The sequence below is a fragment of the Sinohyriopsis cumingii genome, chromosome 2 (genome assembly GCF_028554795.1).
Source record: "Sinohyriopsis cumingii isolate HCF-2022 chromosome 2, ASM2855479v2, whole genome shotgun sequence".
NCBI classification, from domain to species: domain Eukaryota; kingdom Metazoa; phylum Mollusca; class Bivalvia; order Unionida; family Unionidae; genus Sinohyriopsis; species Sinohyriopsis cumingii.
This window is the reverse complement of record NC_142962.1, coordinates 81,294,714-81,316,972: the sequence shown is the minus strand read 5'-3', so window position 1 is coordinate 81,316,972 and position 22,259 is coordinate 81,294,714. Positions and strand designations below refer to the sequence as shown.

At 37.2% G+C, this 22,259-nt stretch overlaps 1 protein-coding gene across 1 annotated transcript in view; it reads right to left on the bottom strand.

Annotated features, from left to right (window-relative positions):
• Nucleotides 1-21,887, bottom strand: part of LOC149805275 (steroid hormone receptor ERR2-like) — a 236,276-nt gene extending 214,389 nt beyond the window's left edge. Inside the window, exon 1 of the mRNA XM_089949034.1 lies at nucleotides 21,772-21,887. The gene's annotated coding sequence lies outside the window, so the exon portion shown is untranslated. The remainder of the gene's footprint in view (nucleotides 1-21,771) is intronic.
• Between the last annotated feature and the right edge of the window lie 372 nt (nucleotides 21,888-22,259).

Here is a 22,259-nt window from a genome sequence, read left to right as displayed (position 1 = left end):
AAAAGAAAGGAATTTATATTTGTTTGGTAGATGCAGAACTTATCAGAGACAGGTGGACATGACCCAATCTTATTATAAAGTATAAGCTTTGAACACTTGACACTGTCTGCAGATACATGAGGTCACTAACCCCCAGTCCTCACACAAAGGTCTACCAACCCATCTTCTTTGTAACACAAATAGAAAGCTTCCCTCCTTTGTGTTGTGAATAAAATTGATTCAGTAAGCCAATCAGTCACCAAATATAGTAGATCACAGCTTCTAAGAGGTTATGTTGCATTGGGTGTGAAATTAGGGGAATAAAATACAGAAAAATGCCATATCTAAACAATAAGTATAGCGCATCAAATGGAGTTAAAAACAAGAGGAAAGTGTGCATCTAAAAGGGAGATGTACTGATGATAAAGGAATTAAAGGAGACAAAAGCAGCAGTGAAACTTTGATGATCCTACCTTGGACAATATATGGAGGCAGTGCCCCATAGGTCCAAGGACAGCCCGAAGGCACCTGTACTATAACATCCCTTACAGGCACCAAAATTTAAGGTGAAGTGGTGTTCATTCCCATCTAATATAAAAGGGTGAATAATGTAGATGCATATGATTTATATTTCTTCTACATAAAAAATTAATAATAATATGCAGAAAAACACCTAAACCAAACAAAACATTTTTTTTATCAGTTTTTAAACTTGTAAACTTTACTGTGAGAAATTATTAAATTGCTTCTACCTACATTTGCTTTAAGACTAAGGGCTAATACAATACTTCACAAATCTTCTCTTTATTTTCCTGACCAATCACTTAAAACGTGAGTTTTTATATCTTGAAATGTTATGTCTGGTGTAAGGGAGATAACTGAATGATATACATAAGGTGTGGTATTTTTAATTACTCCAATATATTATCCATGTAGTATGGATGAGTTCATGAACACATGTATTAACTTCAATGCAATTAAATTATCCAAAACTACATTACTGTTAAGTGAGAACCTAACGTTCAGGCTTCTGTATGTAGTGGAGTCCTCAAGATTGATGTAATTTTGCTTTGTGATATGATGTGACATTTTTATATCACATAAAAAATTAACAGTAAATACTGTTCTCTACAATGCCGGCATGTGGAGTGCAGCTTTCCATAAACATGCAGATATGTCCCATGCCAATTTGGATTCTTGCGATGGGATGCAAAGTTTGAAGAACAGTGTGGACTTGAATGGAAGGAATGGGCCATCTGTGACTAATATGGTTATCACTCAGGAATGTTTAACCTAATATGGAAATTCCACAAGAACAGCTGGACAGAAATAAATAGAATTAATTGAAAGTCAATAGTAGGTTATAACTGGGCTTATATAAGTGTCAATGGGAAATGCTGACTTAAAGAAACTGCTCTTGTCTGCTGGTATTCCCTGCTACTTCAAAAAAAGGGAATGCAAAAGAACGTCTCTAAATAAACTGAATGAACAATTTCAAGGCAGGAAAGTGTACAAGAATGGACAATTAGAACAGAACAATTAAAACTGAAGTGGGAAGGAATACCATATCTTTAATAAATTACCTAAAATTACTCATACCAGAATATCCTACATGATACAAGTGATCTATCTTAGAGTGTTTTCTATCCTGGTTTATGGCATGCCTTACAAAACAAGATAGTTGTTTTTGTACACAGGATTTTTCATTTTTTTCAGGTAAAATAGTCAATATTTGGCCAAAATCAACTATAGTATGTTTACATAACTTATTTTGTTGCATGTATTCCAATCCAGGAACTGACAACACAGACATAAAGGCATCAGGCAACACAAGTCTATATCTGTCATAGCTATAGTTATCAAAAGTCCCCATCCAAAGCCAACTTGTGCTACTCTCTGCAGATTTCATACATTTTATTCTTAAATGACTCAATATTTGACCAAAACTGTTCAGAATCTATTTGTTTTCCTATATCAAACTAGTACAGTTCATACATGCTACCCACATGTATGCGTTTCTATGGATACACTGTGAGGCTGTTCTTCCCTTTAGGTATCATGGTACCAATTGTTTTTACATATACCTCATTGCTAATGTTTTGTGAAATAAATATACTTTCTACCCTACCTCAGAATGCATGTCACACACTGTCATAGAGAACAATGACAGATTGTCAATCTTACAAGGACAAAACCAGATACTCCACTGCATTTAAGAGAGATAACTCTGCTGGAACTAGACAGGGGTAAGAGTTATCTAGTCACAACAGACAGTTTCAGCTATGGGTACCACATTTGTAAAAAAAATCATAAAAAATACAAAATATGATCTAGATATGAATTAACATAATCTCACATGTTGCCAAGAGGCACAACCTTTTTTTAAGCCTAACAGAAAGTACAACTCTTACATAATGCACCAATCACAGCTAGTGTCGTTCTTTATTTCTGAATGCAATGTTCCCTACACCTTAAGCTCCACCCATCTGGACTTGCGCAATTGCTACCATTGTACCTTATAATGATGTCTAGCACTGGGACATCTTGCCACACACATGTAGCATGATGTCCCACCCAGTCACATTATCCTGACACCAGGCTGACCAGTCCTAACACTAACCTCTTAATGCTGAGCTCCAAGCGAGGCAGCTGTTAGTACCATTTTTATAAGTCTTTGGTATGACTTGGTCAGGGATTAAACCCATGGCCTCCCACATCTGAGGCAAATGCTCTAACCATCAGGCCACCGTACTGGTCACACTGTTGAGTATAGAGACAATTAAATGAGTAATCAACTTGACCAATACCAATTTTGCAAATATCAATGTCGAGTGGTCTACAATATATCATAATAAATCATAATAAAACTGACCGTTCTCTTCTTTTCAGGAAATAACAATCTTATTCATAGGGTGAAGGTGGGGGGTGGGGGGTGGTGGAGCCTGGATTATCTTCTGAACAATAATATTTTCTTACTTTTTTGTTTATTTCATAATAATTTTATTTAAAATTGAACAGTATATAAGATACAATGATTTTTTTCTGCTATAAATCAGAGCAAGGTTTAAAACAAAACGAAAAACAGAAAACAACAAAACTTCGGTGGCGAGGAATGTTGTACAAAAAACTCCGGCTCCTCCCCCATCCGGAATAAAAATTAGTTAACCCCCTTATAACAAGCAATTATGGTACACTTGAGATCAATTGTTATTCCAATATTTGTTCGTTATGCTATGTGAGACGAATTTATTAAAAACAAAGTTCTTTTATTTTAATTTTTTTTAAAAAGATTTGCTGCAAAATCACTGGAGAATGCTTTGAGTCAGTGCTAGGCAAGACAGAGACTGATCAAGTGCTTAAGTTTCGAGATCAAAGAGCAAAACAATGAAGTCTGAAATGGGACTGAAGTTTCTATGGCTGCACATGGAGGACAATAACAAGAAAATGAATGCTAGTTGCACTTGATGTTTAGATGCAGAAAAAAAACATGCTTTTCAAATATAAGTAAAAAATGTATTTAAAAAAATTCATGACCTATGTTCGCGATACCTATTCAGGACCGACCATTAAATTAACTTTCTTTCAAAGCAGGCTATATTTTTTCTTTAATTTCTTTGTTCAACGAGTATAATCGATATAGTTCTATCTCTTTAAAAATCAGAGTAGGGGGGTGCTTCAAGGGCGATTTGATAGCAATATTTCCAAAGAAATGTCGCCAGTCCCTTATATGTTAAACATAACCAGTGTGATCCACATCAATAATAGTTATGTGTTCCCTGGAGAAGAATAAGCATAAATCAAAGGTCTTCTATATTTCTTAAACATATATTTGCTCATTTTATTTGATTATTCAGCATAGAATATTTTGTTTTTCATCATGTACATGTAAGTAACACCAGTAATATCATGACTATCCTATTGATTTTTTCACTAAATCGTCAGATATATTTGTGAAAGACATATCTCGCACACTTAACCCTGTCACAATAAACGGTAAATGATGCACAGCAAATAAAACAAACACCAGTTTAGCAATGGCATACACGTTATATAATAGCAGTCAGCTGTTCAGTAAGCCATAGAGTAAATAAGCAAAAACGCAGATTTTCAGGGGTGGGTGCCTTGTTGTTTTTGTGTTTTTTGTGGGTTTTTTTGTGTTTTGGTTTGTTTGAATGGGGGTGTGGTTTACTAATTTTACCGATGTTATACTGACTTCAGGGCCTGATGGAGGTCCAGAGTTTCTGGACACTCTTTCTGCTAAAAACCCCAACACGTCCATATACATACAAACGTACATTCACATGTCACTTGAAATTTGAACATCGTTTTATTCTTGAGCACTTTTATAGGGTATTATGCCGCTTTGAGTGAACAGACACAGCCTTTTCCTTTGATGCCCTTTCGAGGTTTAGCCAGGGTCCATTTGAAATTTTGGACTTCCCACCCCGAACACTTGACCTGATCCAGTCCTGTACCTGTCGGTATTGCATAGCCTAGTTATGCCGAGACATAATAACCCTTGTCCATATATATAACCCATGGAAAAACTACCAACTAGAGAATTCTGGAAAGACTCCAGAACATACTGCTGACCAAATCTTCTGACAAAGACACTGGAGCATGCAGCGTTTTCCCCATCCTTTCTCAGGACTAGACTTCTCAAGAGACATCAGGTTAGGAGGAGGAATTTAGCAATACCAACAGATAAAACCATTAAAGAGTTTCACACCCCTCTACCGCTCATCCATCAATATTTCAATAATAGTACTACAATACCTGTCTGATTTGTATAGCATATATGCCAGTACGGAGGAGCATATATGCCAGTGCGGAGGGAGTCCGATGGCCTCAAGAACTGGTATATAGATGGATATATTCACATTTACTGTAAAGATGTCCACTACTGCAAGTTTGTATCAGCTTCTGCTTCTTTTTGCGACACGACTTTAGAGAATACATGCTACTGCACCAACGAATGAAGGAAGGAGGAGAAGTGCATCAAAGATAGAAAAGACGAGGAGAAACTAGGTCAAATGTTATCGCCAAATGATGCATTCATAACATCCTCCCATGATGAATGATTTAGATAGGCCTAAGAGGCAGCAATAGACTTTAATCCTCATGAACGAAAGATTATTCCAGGCCAGTAATTACAACCTTGAAAATTTTACATTCTATCAAGAGAAATGTGAACAAAGCCCTCATTAGAGGTCAAGACACGTCCTACCACTTCTTTTCCATTTTAATCGTGGCCAAATAGAATCTTCATAATAAAAAAAATAGAAAAGTTTATCTTGATCATCCCCAGCACAGATACGAATGAGACTGAGGATACCTATGGAAAGTGGAGTTACCAAAGGCTGCTGACTTTTTTTACTATGAAACTGGATTGGCGAAGAAGAGATATCGATTTTGTAATTACCACTGAACCTTAGACAAACTTATTCAGTAAAATGGACATGAAGCTCATTCTTTCGTCTCGTGGACGCTAAGGAGAACAAGAATATGGTCTTCAGGGTAAGATTCTCGAAAGAGCTCCACCCAAGGCTTATAGGAGGTTTAAGTTAATGACCATAACAAAATAAGAGAAGTTCCTTTTTGGCAGAAGTGTGTGAAAGACCAGTCTCGGCAACTCAAAATACCTTTTAAGGTTGGCAATGTGAGAATCTGAATCGATGGCCGGCATTTTAAAACTAGTTTTATAGGACTGTCCTATAGCCTTTGACAGTAGAACCCGAGCATTATCTGCCTTTCAAATGGAAGAAAGGATAATCCCATTGCTCTGATGGATGTACAGCTTGGTTTAATGTGTTTCCTACGAAAAAGATTTTCCCCTCACCATCATACACTTTGGGCGAGGGCGTCTCCTAGTTTGAGCAAAGCATTCTGCAACTTTGCCCCAAAACCTGTCCATGAGGATCACATGAGATGAGCCAAGCATAAAGGCAGAGAATCTGTGGGCAGTTATGTTGGATGCAGCTCCTATGCTGAGATAGAATGTCCCACCACCAAGGCAATTCCTGGACTGGTCTATCAGCTGGTCTAGAAGATCATTGAACCACAATCTTCGGAGCCACAAATGGGCTATACGGATGAGCTGAGCAGTGGAAAATGTGACCTTTTGGAGTACTTGCGGTAACCTCCTAAAGGTGGAAAGGCTAAGCAAAAAGGCAATTTCATTTCAGGCCAAATGTGTCCAATGCCTATATTCTTTGACTTGGAATTTGGGATATGTAAAATGGGAACTTGTTCCTCAGTTCTGTGCAAACAAATCTACCAAATTCCTCTCCCCGAGTCTTATCAGAGAATCCGCCTCAGAGACCACTACATGTTGATGACCTTGCTTCTCATGAACACTCTCCCACCCCCTTAATATTCTTCTTGCTGTAAATGTGACAAACTCTGGTTTGGTTTTGCAGTGTTTTATGCCATTTTTCCCCAGTATATTTGGTGGAGGGAAAACCATGGAGTACACCGGGAAGAACCACAAACTCACGGGAAGCAACTGGCAAGCCTTCTCATTCCCACATTGGCCGAGCTGAGACTTGAACAAATGCAGACAGACATGACATACGAATGATCTGTAAAGGCGAGCACATCAAACCACTTGGCCACCCAGGACCCCATTATGAACTCAGATACTAATTCCTTCTCAGGTAGCCCAGCGAAGGAGGTTCTAAACCCCCACACAAAGAGTATGGGCATGTGTGTTGCCATCCTAAGGTGCTGCCAGAGGAAACGACCAGGAAGAAAGTTTGTCTTGTGTCAGCGAAACCCTGTAGAGCTAGGCTTTTATTTCGAGACTAGTCATGTAGATGACATATTCGACCTGGTACCACAACCAGTCCAGATTTTCCCACCAATTAAAGTGATATGTGAAAGACCTGTCCAAGAAAAACCTAACCTGTCATGAGTTAAATGTGCGGTTTCCAGCTGGTAAGAAGACAACAGAGAGCACAGGTGCAGTCTTCCTAGGTGAACCAGGTCAACCGCAGTGTTCAAAGTCCCCAGAAGATACAGATCTCAACAAGCCGGCAACTGGGTCATGACTCTCAGTGCCTTCCCACAGGCCTGGATCCAGTCCATTCTGTCCTGTGGGACACGGACTCGTCCCGTGTTTACGACGATATTCATCCACAAGTAAAGGAAATCCTACGATGGGATAAGCTCCGACTTCTCCCCGTCTAAGCAGAACTGGAGGTACTTCCTATGAGGGGGGAAAGTAGAAAGATGAAGCTATGCATTATGGAAATTAATGGAGACTGTCCAGTCGCCATGTCATGTTGCAAGTCCTACTGATGCTATGATCCCATATTCAAAGGTTCATCATGCTGAAGCTTGATTAAGGTGGAAAGGTCTAGGATTGGCCACAAAGACCTCCTTTTTTTTTGAAACCAGGAAGATTTGTGAGCAGAATACCAGCGACTGGTCATTTTGTGCATTCTCTAATTTGCACTTCTTCATAAGGGGGTGCATTCTTGTACCTTTTCCTTCCTGATTCAGCAAGTGGAACTGCAATTGAGCCCTGGCCAGAAGAGAACATCCCCAGAACTCAAGTCAGTATCCTCCTTTTATGATAGAGGGACCCACCCATTGTTCATATCGCTATGATATTTGCAGTGTGGCAGTTAATAGTAGTATCTAGCACTGGGGCATAATGCCGCAGACATGTAGCATCATGTCCCACCCAGTCACATTATCCTAACACCAGACCAAGCAGTTCTAACACTAACCACTTAATGCTGAGCTCCAAGTGAGGCAGCTGTTAGTACCATTTTTGTAAATCTTTGGTATGACTCAGCCAGGGTTCGAACCCACAACCTACCGCTTCCGAGGCAGATGCTCTAACCACAAGACCATAGAAGCGGTCACCTGCAATGGTAGCATAACCAAATTAAATGCTTAAAACAATTTAGTTAAATAGCAAGTATCTTACATTGTGGTCTCTGATAGTGTTACCTATGAATGAAATTAAGCCTTGAAACCTAGACTGTTAACAACATTCAAATAAGACATGCTCTACTAGATGAAAATAATTTGCAGGAGTTAAATATATTATCATTTCTTTCTTTTAACTGTCAACAGTCGAAACCATCTCTGATAATATTATTCAGCAATTACAAGATCTTCAAATTATCTGCTACGGTATACATACTGTATGTAAGCTTGACACCATTTTCATATAGGGTAAGATGGGTATCATTAGAAGTCTTTGGTAAAAACCCCGTATCATAATGATCTTCCATTCAGGGATAGTAGTGACAGCAAAATTTGTAAGACTGTCATGGCAGTCATAATGAATGTACTGCCAGAACCGTTTTCATTTAGGACTTGGTGAAGACATGGTCCTAATGATCATCCATTCAAGGAGAGTAGCGACAACACGATCTGTAGGACTATCATCATGACAGCCATAATTATGCCATTTTCATTCGGATCAACTAGGCATCATAAGAAGTCTACATGTGAAAACCCCATAATGATATAGCAATACTAAAAAGATTTTCAACATGGCTGATATTGTGGCCATACTAGAAGTCAGACCAGTGCCATTTTCATTTAAGACCAACTGAACATCAAATAATCTTCCGGTGAAAACTGCATGTGAACATGACTTTCTGTCCAAGCAGAGTTGTGATAGCAAGATTTTTAAGATGGCTGCCATGGTGGCCATATTGGTTATCAGGTCAGCACCATTTGCATTTAGGACCAGCCAGGCATCTTAAGAAGTATTTTAGTGAAAACCCCATTTGATAAAACCATCCATTTTCAGGAGTAGCGACAAGATTTTCAACATGTTGGAAATCAAATCATCACCACAGTGTTCTTCCTACCTCCACGTGTATGCCATCAAGTTTGGTAACTGTAGATGGTTGACAATTTAAGTTCCTTTGCTAAAACAACATTAGTAACATCCAGGCAGACAAAGGACAACATAGCTGTATGAAAAGAATATAAAATTTTTGAAATGTTCAAGGACAAGTATGCTCTTATCTTAAAACCAATTATTACTACCAACAGTGGTATGAGATATGTCAGAGAATATAATAACCCATATTTTAAGTTGGCATAAATTTATGAAATTGGGAAAATTTATTTACATGATATCTAATGTAATTAAGTGAGCATCATAACATGCCCCCAGGTGGCCACATGATCTAAGGTACTCACCTTTACCAATAACTGCCATCTCACCTCTCTCCAAATGAATTCAAGTCTTGGGCTCAGCAAATGTGGGTATGTGAGAAAACTTGATAGATGCTTCCCACGAGTCTGTGGTTTTTCCCTGGGTTATGTGGGTTCTTCTTCAGCAGTTATGCTGGCTACCATGTATAGCCTATGCTGTGCTAAAAAACTGTGTTAAACTGACAACAAAGACAACAATAGCAACAATTAACAATGTCAATTTTCAAATAATTTAAGATAAATTTCTCATGACAGAACTTGTTTGTAAACTAACTCCTTTGCACCATGCAATTTAAATTAACTTCTTTGCGGCATGCAACCCTAAAACTAAAGTCAATATATTTTCTTTGATCGGTCCAAACTGATAAACCATTGCAATACTTTATGCCAAACTACTCTGGCTGCTTGCTCTCGGTAGTTTTCCTTGGGCTTATTGTGCTCTCAAATATTTGCATTCATACCAAACTTTACTCGTGCCTAGTAACATTTATCAAACAGCTGAGTGACAGGATTAACTCATGTGTTTGAATTTTCATTGTTTGAATGGGCATTCTCGCTGTGATCAAGTACTATCATTTCAAATGTGGATGTAACATAGGAACTTGTCCTGACAGCATAGTTTATACTGATCAAGTGCACATTCATCGAACATGGACTGTACATAGCAATGGAGCAATATACTGACAACTTTGGGAGGGGGTGTGATTTGGATTGTTAACGTAGCTTTAACAATTTTTCTGTCACATTGCTACAATGTCTGCAATGTGACAGTTTATAGTGATGTCTAGCATTGGAGCATCATGCCACAGACATGTAGCATCATCTCCCACCCAGTCACATTATCTTTACATCAGGCCGACCAGTCCTAGCACTAACCTCTTAAAGCTGAGCTCTAAGCAAGGCTGCTGCTATCACCATTTTCAACAGTCTCTGATATGACTCAGCCAAGGTTCAAACCTGTCATCAACCACATCTGTGACAGATGCTGAAACCTCCAGGCCACTTTGGACAAAATGCTTAAAAAACTTTTGTTCATAATTTGAGCATTTAAAATGCAATTTTTTGTTATTTTTCTGGCATAATATATGCATGTATGCATGTATACACTGATCATCTAGAGCTCTGCTTACTATTGTATGATATCAAGAGGTGTGTGTGTATATATATATATATATATATATATATATATATATATATATATATAGATATATATATATATATATAGTCACATTTGCCTGCCTGCGATTATGTAAGTCAGGAACAAAGGAATGGGTTAGCAGCCATGTGTATATGTAGACCCTGCGACTATCGTAGCGATTCATGTTTGTACAAGAGCCTCACTTCGTTGGTGTCAAAACTCACATGGAGACGTTGGAAGCTTTGTTCTAGAACAAAGGACCCTTGTTGCTATTGTAAATCTCCCCGTGTTGACAGAAGGCCTGAGGCTCGTCTGTTAAGCTGGACCGCTGTGGTAGAATTGATACCCAATCAGAACTGAGGAAGGGTGGGAGTTCCATAGTAATTTAAATAAAATATTGGGAGCACCCCACCCCAACACATAGCAGAACATCATAGAACACCACATATATATATGGCAAATTATTTGGAATGAAATCTCCACAAACTTCATAGTATCAAACCCTCACTGGTGAGTGGCATCCCATATATTTAGTAAACTGAAGATGAGATGGTACAGTGCCAAATGCATGCCTCACTCATGCTTAACCATGCTAGGGTCAAGCAGAGTGCATGCACTGCCAGTGGTTAAAACTGTGTTGAGTTTATCAACATCCACTTTGTGAGAGTATTTTTTATTTTATTTGAACTCATGCAACTTTGCAACGAAGTCCCAAGAAAATCTTACTTTTGCAGGAATACAGTTATTGCAAATTCTGACTGCATATTTTAATGATTTTAAAAGAACTTTTATTAAATTTATATGTATTTCACAGAATTTTAATTTCTTTACCTTTTATATTTTATCTTGTAGCACATATAAAAAAAGATTTACAAAACTCTCGCTAACACAAATACTTTCAATATGCATGCTCTATTTTGCCATATAAACCTATACTTGTCCTTTACATCTATTTATAGGGGCCCTGAGTGGCCGAGTAGTCTAAAGCGCTCTCCGTTACGGATCACTGCCATCTCACCTCTGTCTGCGTGGATTCGAGTCTCAGATTCAGCCAATGTGGGTATGTGAGAAAGCTTGCCAGTAGCTTCTTGTGGGTCGGTGGTTCTTTCTGGGGTTTTTCCCAGGTTCTTCCTCCATCATTAATACTGGTCGCCATGTATAGCCTATCGTGTGCTGAAAATTGGCATTAAACCCTACAACAACAACATCTATTTATAAAACAATTTGTCACATGTTACTCAAAGGAAGATGTTCTAAACAGGACTCCTTAATTTGGCTTCCCCAGGTTTTACTTGAGGATTTTGAGCCAAGATTTTATTTCCAAAGTCTAGGAAAGAACATGCCAATAATGCATGCTCTGCATCGGCCTGAATTTATTTATTTTATTTATTTATTCATCAGAATCATAATGTCAATCTGCAGTAACAGAAAAAAAGAGATTACAGTGACACACCTTATAACAATAAAAAAATTTGAGAATAAGATCTACTATGGTTTTAGTGATTACTGTTTGTAATATATTAACAATGTTAGAAGGAAATCACAACAAACAAATATTGTGATCTCTGCAAACCACTTTTACAATATCCGGGTCTTTATGCAGGAAACCCACTCCTGTATATATTGTACTTGCCCTCAGGAAAACCCTTTACCACTTATGAAGTGTGTGTGAACATTAAATAATTAACATTCTTGGAATCTCCTATGCCAGAAAAAAACACTGGGCTCTATGAATGGGCTGACTGCCTACTTGCATACATATGCAAATGTAGAACAAGAAAATGGTCATTTATATCCCCCTCAACCAAAATATATTAGGAGACAGAAGGATCTATCTAGGATTTCATATGCAGAAAGTTCATATTTAGCAGTTACTACATATACAAACCGGACGATACAGCTGCACAATTTTCATTTTAGATCCAAACAGACATTTTAGGGTTGAGTGTGTATGAAAGGTTAAATGGCAATCCTCCTAGTAGTTTAAAAGAAGCAGTGATAAATGGATTAATTACAGTCAAAAGATAGAAGGCCATCCCAAAGCCCTTCTTGTCTATGACCAGTAGAGCTAAAAATATTATATAAACACCACCCCATAGTCACAAAGGATATTGCACCACCATTTGAATAACACAACTATTTTCTGCAAAAAGAGTTTTAGTGAAAAGCCCATGTCAGAATGACCATATATTGAATGACCATATATTCACAAGTAGCCATGCCGATAATAACCACTGTGGTGGCCACATAGGTTGATCATGTAGACACTATAAATAATTCAAGACCAATTACATTTCATAAGAAATCTTATTGGAAAAACTCAATCAGGACTCAAGTATGGTTATAAGGGGCCCAAGGCTAATAGGAAGGAAGGGCCTAAGTATATATTACATAAACCAAAAAAAAATTATGAAGTCATCAAATCAGTATCCAATGAGATAAAAAATTCAATAGCCATCCTATCATTATTCTGCTGTTACTGGAATATGGAAATGAGGGCCTAAAAATATGGGGTCATAAGGCCTTTGAGCCTATAGGGTTAATCTGGCCCTACACATCACAGATCTTTTAATGAAAGCACCCTCTTATTCTGACCAACCATGCAGCCTCAAAAGTAACAATTAAACAAGATATTGAAGATGCTGGCCATATTTGATGCAAAATCAACACCATTTTTGTTTAAGGCTATCTCCCCGCTGCTCTGTACCCTACACTGGCTATCCATTCGATCCAGAATCAAACAAAAAATTTGTTCTCTGTGCTACGTTTCACTGACGACTCCAGTCCAACATACCTATCCGACCTCACCCATGTGTACACACCAGCAAGATACTTGCGCTCCTCTTCTGACAATCGTATATTCATTATTCCCACTACAAAAAAGTCAAATGGACAACATTCTTTTGCATACCAGGGACCAGCAACATGGAATGAATTGCCCACTGAACTTAGACACAAAGACACAGAGATCCCATTCAAGAGTGCTCTTAAAACTCACTTATTTAGACTGCAAGAACAAACCTAAAGACCTAATATGTTCCCTACCTTAAATATATACAGCATGTTTTTATGTTTTCTAATTTCATGGTGTTTGTTTTCTGTAATAATATCATTAGATATGTTTTTTTATGCTATAGGTGTTTTCTAATGTTGTAAAGCACTTTGAGCTTCTAAAGATTAAGCGCTTTACAAAGTCCTCATTATTATTATTATTTTTATTATCTATGTGTCAAAGCAAATCTTTAAGTGGAACACTAGAGTCAATGAGACCATCTATTCACAAGGAGCAGCAATAACAAGCTTTTCATTATTACTACACTGATGGCCATACTGTATGTCAGATAAGGAAAAAAAATTATTTACACATCATAAGGTCTTTTGGTGAAAACCCCATGCTGACAGAGGTCTCGCTAGGATTTTAAAACTAGGAGTCCAGGACTCCCATTTTGGTAAAAATAGGAGTCCTACCATCAAAAGTTGCAGTCCCTTCTTCACGAATTCCACAACATAGCATTGTCCCATACGTTTCTGACCTACATAATTTGCATTTTAAAGTTAAATCTTGAATAAAATAATACCTTGGCTTTGCTTTCAATGATTTATAAATTTTTCTGAAAATATCTGCACGACGATTTACGAAAACAAGCAATCTAATAAACTGGTACATCCCAGACTTAGCCAAGTCCGCCATTACTTTCCATTAGTCCCACTGGTTCACTTACAGTTTCAAAGTAATTTTATGACAAAATAGTGTACAAGAGGCAGTTAATATATATCCAGATCACTGATTCTGATCTTAAAACACATGTCTGTATGTTTTATCATCAAAGGATATCATGCAGGAAATTGATAGTTGCTACCTTACTCGGAAAATGGTTAACGGTCAATCAGCTATCAAAACATGCTTGTGAATGGGCAAGAGTTTGTTTGTCAACATAATTGATATCAAAACTAAGCCTAGCTACTGATGTCTTGATGAATACATTTCGCAACAACACTCGAACTAACCGGGCTAAGGCGAAGGGCATTTTTAAAAAAAAGTATGGTCAGTAAATGTACCTCTTAAATAGCTCTTGTTCGTCCATCAGAGTGATACTGAATTTTGTCAATCCAAGTAAGGACTTATTCCAAACACTAAGCTAGGCATCACACACTTTCTTACACTTAGCTACTGTCCTATCCGAACTATCAATTCTAGCAGCTTTAGTACTCTTCTGAATCTCGTTACAATCTTCGTAAGTTTGCCATTTAACCCCAAAATACTTATCCAAATTTACGAATGGCATTTTGTCTAAGTCTCAACATGTCTTGATTCTGAGGTCACATCCACTACTTATTCAGATACATTCAGAAATGAACACAATAACGAAAGCTAAGGTTGTTTATTTGATGTACTTTTATAAATGACCGCACGTACATCTCTGGGTCTTTCTGACTCTGAATTCAATCACTGTAAATGTAAGTAAATTTCCCAGCCATCCGCCAGTCAAAGCCTTTAAACCTGCCGCCCAGCTATCGCATCATGTTCTTTTTGATGTACTCTTATAATGGCAACATGTATGTACATCATGGGGTCTTTCAGTCACTGAATTCGGTCATTGTAAATATCAGCACAGCTAATTGATCAACACATTTTCTCTCAAAGCAGGTGGCTGAAGCAGGACTGGCAAGTCTTTGAATTTTGCCGGACACCTATTACATGCGTACAAAGGACTCCCGCCTCAGTGATTTTCTGCATCCCAGATCAAAAATTGGTGTCCAAATACGTGTAATTAAGCGTTTCCGAGATCTCTGGCTGATATGACCATCTGCTTGGTAGTAGTAGTGATTGCAAGACTTTCAAGATGTTGGTAGCCATACTTCCATTTAGAACCAACCAGACCTTGCATAAATGTGTTTATAAAGTTTCATAGAAATCCTACCAGTAGTTTAAAATCAGCAATAACAAAATATTGCTAATGGACTGATGAACACAGGATGCCAATTCAATTCTTAAGTTTTTTCTGGTCTTTGACCATAGAGTTAAACTTGAGTAACATAAATGAACCATTGTATTCTCATTCTGTAAGGTAAGCAGTCTTGAGTTAAACCTTCTGAGCAGAAACCATTATATTTTATCTGACTTACCATTACAATTGATTTCTAAACACTAGATCCCAGAATCTAAAGGTTTCTTTATTACCTTAAGTGCAAGTCATACACAAAGTTTCATTAAGAACAAAAGTTATTCTCCAATGCAAATTTTCTTTTGAGCTACAATAACCTTAGGTTTGATATGACCTTTTCACATGTAAATTGATAGGCCTATTCCATACCTTAAGTACAAGCCTTCCTCAAAATCTGGTCAATATATGTGGTACAGAGGTAAAGTTCTTATGCAAAAGCCATTTTTCATCTATCAGTGTCCTTGACCTTTATTCTTTTTCCTTGCTCAACATGTAAAAGTCATCCACAAAATTTTGGTGAAATATGTGGTAAAAAACTGAAATTTTAGTGCAGACACCATCTTTCTTTTTTCAGTGAGTGATCTTGACACTTGACTTTTTGACTGAAACATTATACAGGTCTGTAATGCAGAACTATTGTTATTGTGAAGAAATTATTTTTATTCTTCAGTGACATTGACCTTTCGACGCCAAAACAGATAGGCTTCTTCCTTATCCCAAGTGCAAGCCATCCACAAAGTTTGGTATATGTCAATGGTGGACAATTTAAACTTTTGTGCAAAAATAACACTGGTAACAGACATGGCAACAGATACTGACTTCATAATTTCAGGGCTCAGGAAAAATATTCCCAAACACTCATCCCTAGGACAAGTGAAGTGCACAAGCTACTCATCATTGTTCTTATTATACTAAACATAGTACACTTCTCCACTCAAATGCTTATGCTTTTGTTTAAGAACCACTGGTACCTACAACAATTAAAATGGGTCAAAATCATGAACATTTTATTTTCTAATACTCTACTCCTTTGACAAACATGAGACATGGTTTGTAACTCAATAAATTGCTACTGCATATATAACCCTTGATTTCTTAGTGGTATTTGTGTTTACACTTACAGTGAAACCTCTCAGTAACTAATGAGATATCACATCTTTATGAGTTAGATATGGTAGAAGTTAACAGACAGAGAATGTCAAAAATATTATGACATTTCTCTGGATAGATATTATCGTGCTTGCCCCAGATCCCATGCATTTTCAGGACAGTTTAGCTTTATTAATACATTATCAAATTAAAGTGAGACATCAAATTGGCAATAAAATCTTTTTAAAGCATTCATGAAACACAAAACAAAGGGTCTGGTAGCTAAAGTGAGTTAAATAGAGCCTTCCTTAAATGGTATCAAATGTTCAATAAAACACACTGACCGCCAACAGGTAGTCTGTCTGAAAAGTATTTTTGTTATCTTGTCATCGATGAGAACAGCATATAAATATGTCTGTAATCTACATACCAGAAATACAACCAGTGTCAAAAAATGTATAAGGGCACCACCTACCTTCAAAAAATGGAAAGACCATCAAGTTCACATGTATATTGATATCTATCATATCGCAGGCTGAGTATCGTGAATTGTATCAATATGTGGGACATGTGTATTGCTTCACCCCTATAATTCATCCACCAAAACGTGTAATTCTTCAGATCCTGTTTGGGGAATTCTAGAGATAATCAATACAGCTGTGGGCTCTTACTAAGCAGTCTCGTGGCACTCACATTGAGGGCAGTCACATCAGGCAATGCAATTTTGTGTTATAAACCAGTAAAATCATAGCGGGTAGAAGGTTCAAATCTGGATACAGCTGTAAGTAATAAAAACCTCAAATTCCCACCTATCAACTACTCACTGCTTTTAACCTTACCATTTCAAGAATGAAATAAATCAGGCTTTTCATAGACACTTTCCCTTCATAGATCACTGACATCTCACATGTATCTGTGCGTTCAAGTCTGGACTCAGTCATCTTGGTTATGTGAGAAAGCTCACCAGTAACTTCTTGTGGGTCGTTGGTTCTTCCCTGGCTTTTCCCAGGTTCTTCCTCCACCCAATATACTGGCCACGATGTATAGCCAATCCAGTGCTGAAAAATGACATTAAACTGTCAAAACCACAACCATTTTAATAATGACCTCAAGTAAACTCAGACTCAAAGAAATGGCAATGCTGCATCTAGGATTCTGTGATCAAGAGAAATGGTGTCCCCCTGTCCACTGAATTTCACTGGGACAAAGAAATACACTAGATACAATACCCTTTAACGCATTGATAATGGCAAAATAAATACAAGTCTCTTAAACGGAATACTGCTCTACTAGCTGAGAACAATGTCCAGGAATCCAATATGAGCCCAATTACCCAAAAGAAACAAAGAGACTTGTGATGTAATTTTTAACTCTGCAAACAGAAATGAAATTTTACAACACTCCATGTATAGGAGAACTTGTGAGATCATAAGTACTAGACGTATTAGGATGGTTAGCCTGCACAAACTTTACACATGAACCTCTACTTTATGATCAGCAGTGGATGCATACATATTTATGAAAAAGAATAATCCAAGGAATAAAATAATCAACAAATTTTTCTTTTTAAATTACTGCTTAACATTGTGCCACCAATGCACAACAAATGTTCAACCATTTATCACACACACACAAGTATTGATATTCTGAGCTTTGACTCATCATAGCTTCATACATTTTAATAGAAGTTTATCATTAAACACAATAATAAATAGCATTGCCTTATTAATACAACTTTTCTGTACGTATTCCTTTGAAAGAGTGTGATTTAGATTTTTTTACATAGCTTTAACAATTTTTCAGTCATAACATTATGGTGTCTGCAGTGTGCCAGTTTATAGTGATGTTTAGCACTGGGGCATCGTGCCGCAGACATGTAGCATCATGTCTCACCCAGTCACATTATCCTGACACCAGGCCAACCAGTCCTAACACTAACCTCTTAATGCTGAGCACCTAGCAATGGAAGATGTTAGTACCTTTTTATAAGTCTTTGACCTGGCCAGGGTTCAAACCCATGACCTCCCATGTCCAAGGCAAATGCTGTGATCACTTAGGCCACTGAAACAGTCTATTCAGTGTTGCAGATTGAGCACTGGCTCATGTATTACGTTCCCAACTCTTGACCATATGTGTACCTGTAGTCAGAATTCATAAAATGATGTGATCAACTGAATCTGGTCCAAATGTATCTATAATGACCAAAGTGGTATGATGAACCAATACTGTATACAGAAATATTACATATCATGGTAAGAAGCTGATATACAATGGATTCTAAAGTATGACTGGTACCCTAAAATCCAGTCGACTCCTGGATAAATTTGATGATATTCCAACTACTCTCGGAGTCTTGCTGCTTTACACATATACAAATGCATATGTGACATGTTATGCAAGCAGGTCAAAAGTTGATGAGAGAGAATCTAAGCAATGAAGTTTCACAATGAATGTCAAGTGGATCAATAACAAATGGTAGGAAGAATTTTGTTAATCCAATCAAGTCAAACTGGATAATTCCAACCACAAAATAGGTAATTCCCTCCTCAAACAAGAGTGTAATTCTGACATTACAACACATGCACTAATGGATCACTTCTGTGTATTGTAATTTCTTTCATGTTTATTAGTCAACTTGAGTCAGTCATTAAGACACATTTTATTAAAGGTGTAACAGTGCGAATTTTGTAGATGTCATCGCAACATATAGCAATTTTAGGTTAATGTGATTTGGCAAGGAATTAAATCTGTGAAATGTTTAAGGATGCTATTACTTAAGACCTCTGGTATGGATATTACTGATTATATTTAGGTTACATTTGATTACCAGGTCAGGTGAAACTGGACGAGATGGTGAATAGAGGATTCGTTTATCAAAATGCCATGGGTTGAAATGAAGCAGAAACAGCATAATACTTGTTGAAATATTTCACACAAGTTGAAACTTTGCAGAGATCTGTATATTAATGAAGCAAGAGATTTTTTTTTTTTAATTTCTCAAACCCTGGAGGGTCAAGTTTTAATAAAACCAGACAAACCTGAATTCCAACTGGACAAGTTAACTGCCTGGCGTGGGTCTCCCAGGTGAAGGCTCATGTTTTATAATTGTCTTACACCAAAAAAAGCTAATCGAAGTTCTTGTGCGAGGCAAACTTCTTGGCTTCGCAGGTAGTGAGGAGTAGCTCTTTCAAAAGTTGTCCAAATGACGGATAGAGGAAGTCTTCAAAAGACATGTAACCAAGGTTGTATAGAAAATGGCTCTGCTAAAATAGAAAGAGAGCTAAACTTGAAGCAAGATACTGTGTCTTAAGATAATTGTTTTAATTTATTTGTCTGAAATGATATATGAACCATGTATGATATGAATTGATTATTACTAGGTCTGTGATGCTTGATGCCAATGACTTGTTAGTTAGCAATAGTGTAGTTAAACTAACAAGTGAATTTTGTTTGATTTATTTGTTTGCTAAGATATGAATTCTTTTAACTGATGAATCAGTTGTATTAACATTAGCAGCAATGTGAACTATACAGCTATTTATTGTCAGCTGTATGTGTGCACGTGTCTAACATTAGTCAAGACTGTGATTAACAGTTCACAGTGCTGAGGGGCTTATCCAGAAGCAAGAGCAGACTATGCTTTTGATCAATTAGTGAAGGTATCTACTTCTGTTCCAGAATTACATTCATTCTCCTCCACTATGTTAACTGTCCATGAAAAGAGATGGCTGGAGTTTATTGTAAAAGGATTTGACCTGAGGCAAATTAGCAGTAACATATTTGTTGTGAAATCTGACATGGTACTGTGACTGTATAACAAGAGATGGAATGTTAGTCAGTTCAGAAAGTTAGGAACAGCAAAATGTTAGCCTGCATTTATTTTATTTATCAGGAAAATAGTTCCCACATCGGATAGTATGGGTTCCAAGTCCGATAGTAAGGATTCCACATTAGATAGTATATCTGATATTAAGGAATCCACATCTAAACAAAAAGCAAACACCAGAGGGAACCAGAGTGCTGCTGTACAAATCAATTTCAACTGACAAGCTATGTTGATCCTGGAGAGGCAAGCAAGCGGGTCAGGTTATGTAGACACTACAATTCAAGTTTGAAATGCACACTTGATTCATGATGAAATTTACCATACACAAGTATATGGAACTGCTTATTGCATTTTAGAACTTTAAATTAATTTAATAGCTGATAGAGGTGCATCCTTCAATTGGTCTTGTACAATTTTATTGTGTTTACCTACTTAATTGTTATATTCTGTATATGGGGGTTTGTGTTCTATTGTACATATCTGCTAAGATCTCCATCTTTCCATCCATTAATTTCATATTTTTTGATTCACAAGCTTGAACTGGGCTATAACACATAGATCATCCCTTAGACACTGACCATCACCACAAAAAAACTAAGACATACAAAAGGGTTAAACTAATTATTCAATTTATAGTCCAATAGTCCAAGTAAATGAAATAGAAAAGAGCAAATGTGTGTGTGTGTGTGTGTGTGTGTGTGTGTGTGTATGAGAGAGAGAGAGAGAGGTCACTGATACATGGGAGAAGAAAAAGTTATGAAAAAATACAATTTCATATGGATTTTTAAGAAAACAAATCTATCTTTATGCTTCTGAAGTTTAACTGTTTAATTAAACTGCTACATTTTAGTGATGCTTGTTCTGCTTTACTCATTAGCATTACCACTCCTGGGTGGTCAGAATCAACCAGCCAGGCAATATGAGTGAGGAGGGGGTCTGACCACAACTGAAATCTTGAAAGACACTTCTGGTGGCAGAAGAGGAGCAGGTGACGGCAGAATCACTTAGGAATGCCCCATCATCCCATGTAATCCATCGTTAAACCCAATTTACATATATTCACGTATAAAGACAATCCATTTTTTAATGAAGGCATTATGCAACTGCTAATTTATGTAGCACTCGGTATGTCACTGGTCGGAATGACCTCACTAATTGGAATATCTTAGCCTACTGGGGACTGTCGACGACAGTGTCGCACAAAGTACATAGGAAACAACCACACGTGTCAAAACTGTATACTGAAGTAAACAGTCTTGGACTATTATAATGCAGCATCTCTAATGAAAAGTATACTGCCGCAAAAGAAAATTTGATGTTCGATTAAGAAATATTTTAATCTATTCCTTGTACTAATTTTGCAAATGATACAGACATAATACATTGCCGGTAAATATATACATATACATAGCCATATAGGCGATGCGACTAAAAACGTGTCGCTCCATTCGACTGGATAAAATAGGCCAAGCCTCCAAGATATTATCCAATCATATTCTTCGAACTTTAAGTTACATTTTCTTCCACATTCGCAACTTGTAGATTTATAAAAATCACTTTTTAAAATAAGGAAACCATGACATAAAAATGTTTGGACGTATACCAACCTTGTTATTTTTTCCAAAGTAGTGGTAAATTTAGTTACGAAACGTGACAAAGAGGTCTTAGAATTCTGCAACCAACAGAGCATACATGCAACACGGAGCAGGCGGCCATATAAGACAAGCCCCGGATGATACCGTAAGGTAAAAAGGTCATACGATACGTGACGTATGTTGGAGTGTATGTAGGTCAAGTTCGGTTTATCGACAAACAGGCGATATTTCGCAATACGGCCAACTTCACCTGTTTATTGCGAAATACCGTGTCGCTTGCGAAATATCCTGTTTGTAAATTAAGTGAAAGATCATAGGTCTCTTGCTGAATTGCATCAGAATACTTAAGGAACAAACAAAGAAACGAACTTGACACACACTAAAAGAACCCAGGTATGAATATGTGGGATATAATATTGCATAGATTCTGATGAAATAAATTATTGTCCCAGATTTGTGCGGTAGATTGAATCAGTTAAAAATGTTTCTTGATATATCCA